Below are 7964 nucleotides of genomic sequence, written 5' to 3' on the forward strand. Positions count from 1 at the left end.
CGCTCGCTTTAACGCAATACCGCATTACGCTTCTCTCGTGCTTAAGATGCCCGGTCCACGTGGCATCATTACAGTAAATGGAAATATTGAGCGCTCCTTGCGCGCGGAAGACCGTGCGGCCGCCTTGGCAGCCACACACTAGACGGCCTCACCAACTAGAGCATCTGACAGGTCGTTAAGACCACGGACACGGTTAGACGAGTCCGGTGTGGCTATATATATTTGATACAGGTTTGATGGCTATACCCCTATAACAATACAAGGGGCTCAACGCGTGTAAACAAGTGACAATTAGGCTCAACCTTACTTATCTTGAATTGTACATGGTTTATTTAGTATAACCTACCTTTTTGCACGACAAATTTTCAACTAAGTTCCTCTCTTTTACAGATGACCATCGTGCTACACCCGTCGAGGATACGGCACAACGAAGACACAGGCGCAGACGTGCAGCAGGGACCCGTTCCAAGGATTCTTTTTAGATTAAGACCCTGCGTAAACTTTTTTTACTGTCTCTTGTTGATACACATCCGCCGGATTCTCAGTACAATTGAGAAGGATGCTGACGTACTGGCATGTGGCCACGTCAGAATATTGCATGTACCTGGACACTAGGGGCTTATTACAAAGGGCACTGTTTAGGCCCGGTTTACATCATAAAGACCGAATACCTTAGGGAGTGTTCGACGTCGCGAGTTTGGCCTTACATGCATCAGCTCCGAATCATGTCTTTGGTGAAATGTTGGGTTTGCCCGGCTCCTGTGTTTTGCTGCCTTACGTTCCGCTCTATCGGCTAAGGCGGCACTAGGAGAACAACTGCGATTGTGCCCTGGTTCATCCGGACAAGCACCTCAGTAGAGAAAGCTAGAAACTGACTGTCATGATATAGCGTGAGACTGGTCAACCACTCGATGAGCTAGAGGAATCTTCGGGATTCCTCCGCCTTAACGAAGGGCCGTTTCCCGGCCAAGCAAGTACGCGCCCCGAATCCGAATGAGCGCGGAGCCACCAGGGGCTATATAGTAGCTCCACTGTCAAACTCCTCTAGCTAAGTGAAAGTGTTAAAGCATTATAGTCCGATTGCCTAGTTCGCTGCGCTATCACCTCCTTAATGGACCAAGATGTTGGATCAAGTGTGAACATGCATCTTCTGCGAACACCCCCGCATTATATGTGTGGGGGCTGAAGCTGACGACTGCCATCTTTCAGGTTATATACATATATACCTAAACGGCCGCACAGGAGGCATCATACTACTTTCGAGCAACAGTATAAATATAGCCTTGATAAACTCAATAAAACATTGTTTTTACAATTGGAATACATGTCACTTAAACATAATATTCTTCGAGCATTGCGCCTCTATCAAACGAGCGCCTTCAAGAACTTCTTCAAAGTAGTGCTCGGTAGCCACTCGGCCTATGGCCGAACCCTGTGCCGCAATAGTGGTGGCATCCATCTCCGCCCAGTATATTTTGACATGGGCAAGGGCCATCTGCGAGCCTTCTATGCACGCCGACCTCTTTACAGCATCGATGCGTGGCACATCACCAAGGAATTGTTGCACTAAGCTAAAGTAGCTATTCGGCCTTGGCCCTCCTGGCCACAGATGATCCACAACGGACCTCATGGCAAGTCCGGATAATCTATGGAGCTCGGCCCAACCGGTCAAACGCTCATTCAGCAACGGCGGACGGACTGGAGCATGAAACTATGACCAGAACAGCTTCTCCACTTCAAGACCTTTCTGATCCTTGAGGTACTCGGCCGCATCAGCAGCACTTGCAGCCAAATCCATGTACTCGTCCGCAGAACTCCATGGCTGGTCCAGAGGAGCATATTTCGGATCTCTAAACTTAGTACGCAACAAGAAGGGCTTCCCAGAAACGATATCCGCAGCTTGATTCAGCTCCTCCTTCGCCGCTCTAATTTTGAGCGGGCTTCCTTGGCAGCCACCCGGGCCTTCTCCAGGTCCGCCGCCTTCGCCCGGTTTTCTTCTTCAAGAAGCCGGTAACGTTCAGCAGCATCTTTTAACTCCACGGCCAACTTGGCAATTTTTTCTTTGCTCTCGCAATGTGCGGCCTGTTCGGCCCTTAACTCTTCGGCCGCCTTTAAAGTGGCCGCATTGCTACTCCTTGCTTGCTCCTTGGCTCGGGAAAGCTCTGCCGGAAGGGTCTCCACGGTAGCAGCTCCATCTGCAATCACAACATATTAAAGATACTGGCATCATGCTGCTCTTTTTATGTGACAATCACCAGAAAAATCACTTACCCTGTGCCTCGTCAAGCCACTTGTTAACAAGCACGATGTCGGCATTTGCCGCATCCAGTTGTCGTCTTAGTTCGGCAAACACATCAGTCCGGCTAGCCACCGGAGCTTCAACCACCTGTACATAAAGGCGGTCTGGTTTTTACCTGGGACTATGATCCTCTGTTTGCTGCCGTTTTCGAGGACAACCAGAGTCTCAAGGGCTACTATCAACACAGGGCACATCTAAAAATGTGCGGTACTGTCAAAAATGTACATCATTTCATGTACCTCAAAACCTGCCAGTAGACTCATAAAGGCTTCATGCAACCCGCTTTCTACGGACGAAATCCTTTCAATCATCGTACCCATCAATGTGCGGTGCTCTGCTAAGATAGCCGCTTGCTTTAGCAGATCCCTCAGTACGTCCGACCGCACACCAGATGGTGTCGGAATCTTTTGATTGCTCTCTTCAAGAGCCGGATACTGAGGACTTCGGGTGGCCATAGGATTACCTTCTGGACTTGCCGGATCAAGAGAAACCCTCCGCGACGACACCTCGGGGTCGCCCGCCTCATGAGGCGGTATGACAGGGGGAGGTGTTTCACTCTCCATCATCTCTGGAAGAAGATCCCCTAAAGACGAGCTCTGCTGAGAAGGGCTAAGATCCGAACTGCAAGATAAATGTCTCGGTTATTTTCCTCAGAGGTAAAGTGAGATATTTTCATTTACCCTTTTACTTACAGCTCGGTGGAGGGCTGATCCCCTTGAGGGCATAGTGCGGCCAGGGTATCCCCAGGGCGGGACCCTCCGGCGCAGATTTCTTCCCCCGTTTGAGGACCGTTGTCTCCGGGTCCTCAGAGATGGTTCTCTTCCGTCCCTGGGGAGAGGAATTTTCAGTTCCACCCCCCGGCTAACCTCCTTCGCGGAAGCGATAGCCTCCTTGTTCCCCCCTTTATCTTCTCCTAAGGGCGCTTGATAAGGCGCAATCTCTAGCATCCTGATTAGCACAGGATTTGGTGAGGTCTCAGGGAGGGGGGCCGAACACCTGATCAACTTTCCCTTCGCTATCCAATCCTGGGTCAAAGAGCGGCTTTTTTAGGGCAATGTTGCGATAAATAAACGAACAATGTGTTCGAATGCGGGGCTACTTGGGTATCCGGGCGATTGCAGCTCAGACCTGCATCCTTAGTGATGTCCGGACACATTATTTGTGGTCCGAAGAACAATTTGTACATCTCTTAGTGCGTCATGCCGAGGAAATGTTGAATAGCTCGCGGTCCTTCCGGGTTGAATTCCCACATGCGAAGGGGCCGGCGTTTGCAAGGCTGGACTTGACAAACTAGCATGACTTGCACTACCATGACCAGACTGAAGTCTCTCTCAAAGAGATCTCGGATACAGCTTTGCAGTATTGGCACGTCCTTGGCTGGACCCCAGCTCAGCCCCCCTGCTGATCCATGACATCAGTTGTGGTGGGGGGCCTGAGCGAAAGGTGGGGGCAGCTACCCACTTGGCACTTCGGGGAGCTGTGATGTAGAACCACTCCCGCTGCCACAATCCGGACACCTCTGGGAAGTAACCCTCAGGCCATGGAGCGTCAGCAATTTTGCTTATTGAAGCATCTCCACGCTGCGTGCTGCCCCTCGATCATCTTCGGCTTCACATCAAAGGTCTTGAGCCACAGGCCAAAGTGAGGGGTAATGCGGAGGAAGGCCTGACATATGACAATAAATGTCGAGATGTGAAGAAGGGTATCCGGGGCCAGATCGTGAAAATCTAGCCCGTAATAGAACATAAGACCCCTGACAAAGGGATCCAGAGCGTGGCCTAGTCCTCGGAGGAAGTGGGAGACGAACACGACGCTCTCATTGGGTTCAGGAGTAGGGATGACCTGCCCTCGGGCATGTAGCCGATGCGAAATTTAGGCGGTCAGATATGTGGCCTCTCTCAACTTCTTGATGTCCTCCTCTATGACGGAGGAGGGCTTCCACCGACCTTGAAGGTTGGAACCGGACATAGTTGAAGGTCTGAAGTGCCTAAAACTGAGCTTTGGGTGTTGGAACTCGAGGCGGGAGGCGGATTTGATTGAGCACGAGAAGGAAAAAAGAAAAGGCCTTGTCCCCTTTATAAAGAGGGTGAATATCAAGCGTCCTCCTCGTGGCCGTTTGGGACTTGCCTAAGATCTAGGAGTCCTACCAATAGGCATGGTTGGGTTACCCACGTTCGTAGTGATGAGAATCCCGTAATAAAGGGGACACGATATCTGCTTCGACAAGACGTGCCAAGGAAACCGCCTCACGAAACACGCTGAGATTGGTTATGCAAAACGATTCGAATAAAGACCTGGCCGTGGTGTGGTGTCACACTACGGGGTACGTCCGCAGATTAGATTTATGGAAATATTATTCTCTCTACAGTGGTATGTGGAACTTGTTTTGCAGAGCCGGACACGATCCTCGTGTTCAAAATCTTCTATGAAGTATTCAGAGGAGGAACCCGCCTAGCAATGCCGAAGACAATCTGCGCGCCGGACTCATCGTCATTGAAGCCTGGTTCAGGGGCTACTGAGGGAGTCCTGGATTAGGGGGTATCCAGACAGCCGGATTATATCCTTTGGCCGGACTGTTGGACTATGATGATACAAGATTGAAGACTTCGTCCCGTGTCCGGATGGGACTCTCCTTGGCGTGGAAGGCAAGCTTGGCAATACGGATATGTTGATCTCCTTCCTTGTAATCGACTCTGTGTAACCCTAGCCCCATCCGGTGTCTATATAAACCGGAGGGTTTAGTCCGTAGGACGAACAACAACAATCATACCATAGGCTAGCTTCTAGGGTTTAGCCTCTTCGATCTCGTGGTAGATTAACTCTTGTAATACTCATATCATCAAGAACAATCAAGCAGGACGTAGGGTTTTACCTCCATCAAGAGGGCCCGAACCTGGGTAAACATCGTGTCCCCTGCCTCCTGTTACCATCCGCCTTAGACGCACAGTTCGGGACCCCCTACCCAAGATTCGCCGGTTTTGACGCCGACACTCGCCTTCACTGTTTCCTTTCGCCTTTGCTCAGATCCCCTTTCTTGCTCCTCGCTTACGAAATCTTCAGATCTGCCCCCATCATTTCCTGCATCAGCGACAAATGTCGCCCCAGAGGGTCAAGCCCGCCTCGTCGCTGGCTTGGTACGAGCCGGCTCTCGATGCGCCAAATGTTTCAGAGAAGAGCCTCGCCGACATGCGCTTGCTGACGGTGGGGGAAAGCAACGAGAAGGGGAAGACTGGACTCCGGGCCGGCTCCGACGTGCCTGCGCCCGAGGGAAGCACCTTCTACCCCTTCTTCACGAGCAGCATCGCCGCCGGGCTGGTTCCCCCCTTCTCTGACTTTTTTTACGAGGTCCTTGATCACTTTGGACTGCAAGCGCTGCATCTCCATCCCAACTCCATCCTTCTCTTGTCCATCTTCGCCTACTATTGCAAGGTGTATCTAGGCATGATGCCATCCGTGGCTCTGCTGCGCTACTTCTTCTTCCTCCGTGCCAACGAGGGCCATATCTCCCGGTGCGCCAATTTCATCGTGGCCGGCAAGGCCAACTCGATCTCGAACACCGGGAAGAAGGCCGACAACCTCAGGGCCAAATGGGTCATGATGGGTGCCAAGTGCGTCCACCCGTGCTTGGCGCTGCCGACGGAGAGGCCCCAGCCCGACAAGGGGTGGTCCTGCGTGAAGCTCACCAACGAGTGGGCGATGTTGGTGCTGGAGCAGATGAAGTCCGACCTGAAGCCTGGCAACGCGAAGGCGGCAAAGATTACAGGGGCCATGCTCCTGAGGGAATTCCTGGCGCTGTGCGTGGCCCCGCTCCAAGCCTGCGCGCGCCCCTTGTGGGTACTTGGGGGATGAAGAGGACAAGGTTCGCTTGAGCTCGGAGGCCTTGTATGACGAGGAGTTGACCGCAACTCTCTGCCTCCTAGTTGGGGACGATCAGGAGTATCCACCGAATGTATTTACTCCCTTGTTCTGCCACAAATATGGGACGCTGATCGTGGCCTCCAAGCCGACCTTTGACGGGCATGGACCGGTGCCGCCATTGCTCACCGGGGCCCCTGCGGCACCGAGCCAGTGGAGCTGTCTTCTGGTGAGTCCTGCAAGGAGGAAGAAGAGGTGGAGGAGGAGACTCGGAGGTGACCCCTGAAGGGACGGGGGAGACCTCCCCCCCTAAGGCTGACATCCTCCGCGCCTTCCCTGACGATGATGAGGCCGACACTCCCACAGAGAAGGAGGAACAGGAAGTGATCCCGACGAGGAGCAGGTCGGCGCTGATCTCCCGAGATTCTGCTGCTGCTCCAGTGCCGGCTGGAGCTGCTTCTGGCTCAACCGCTGCTCCTGGTTCAGCTTCTGGGGCTGGTGCGCCCGCGCCTCGAGTCGGGCTGCTCTCAGGCTTCAAGCTCACCAAGCGGAAGGTGGACTACGTTGCTGTGGACTAGTAAGTGCCTCGCCTCGCCTTGTTCCTGCTGTTAATGCTTGTTTCTGACTCTCTTTCCTTGTGTAACCAGGCTGTTGACTGCGGCGAAGAGGAGAAGGGAGAGCGAGGTGGTCCGCTTGAGTCCATGTCGCCTCCTGCGACCGCGCCCCTCTCCGTGAGCAAAGGTGAGGATGGTGCTCGTTCTCCTCCAGCCCGGTCATCCTCGCGAGGCCCGATGGAGCATCCTCGAGAAGAGTCAGCCCCCGAAGCGCCGCTGGCTCAGAAGGTGCCGGTGTCCGGCACGGCTCATGAGGTCCCGAAGGCTCAGGAGCCTCCTGTTGGAAATATGCCCTAGAGGCAATAATAAATTAGTTATTATTATATTTCCTTGTTCATGATAATCGTTTATTATCCATGCTAGAATTGTATTGATAGGAAACTCAGATACATGTGTGCATACATAGACAACACCATGTCCCTAGTAAGCCTCTAGTTGACTAGCTCGTTCATCAATAGATGGTTATGGTTTCCTGACCATGGACATTGGATGTCGTTGATAATGGGATCACATCATTAGAAGAATGATGTGATGGAGAAGACCCAATCCTAAGCCTAGCACAAGATCATGTAGTTCGTATGCTAAAGCTTTTCTAATGTCAAGTATCATTTCCTTAGACCATGAGATTGTGCAACTCCCGGATACCATAGGAATGCTTTGGGTGTACCAAACGTCACAACATAACTGGGTGGCTATAAAGGTGCACTGCGAGTATCTCTGAAAGTGTCTGTTGGGTTGGCACGAATCGAGACTGGGATTTGTCACTCCGTGTAACGGAGAGGTATCTTTGGGCCCACTCGGTAGGACATCATCATAATGTGCAAAATGTGACCAAGGAGTTGATCACGGGATGATGTATTATGGAACGAGTAAAGAGACTTTCCGGTAACGAGATTGAACAAGGTATCGGGATACCGACGATCGAATCTCGGGCAAGTATCGTACCGATAGACAAAGGGAATTGAATACGGGATTGATTGAATCCTCGACATCGTGGTTCATCTGATGAGATCATCGTGGAACATGTGGGAGCCAACATGGGTATCCAGATCCCGCTGTTGGTTATTGACCGGAGAGTCGTCTCGGTCATGTCTGCGTGTCTCCCGAACCCGTAGGGTCTACACACTTAAGGTTCGGTGATGCTAGGGTTGTAGAGATATTAGTATGCGGTAACCCGAAAGTTGTTCGGAGTCCCG

Source organism: Triticum urartu, chromosome 2, assembly GCF_003073215.2.
Source record: "Triticum urartu cultivar G1812 chromosome 2, Tu2.1, whole genome shotgun sequence".
NCBI classification, from domain to species: Eukaryota; Viridiplantae; Streptophyta; class Magnoliopsida; order Poales; family Poaceae; genus Triticum; species Triticum urartu.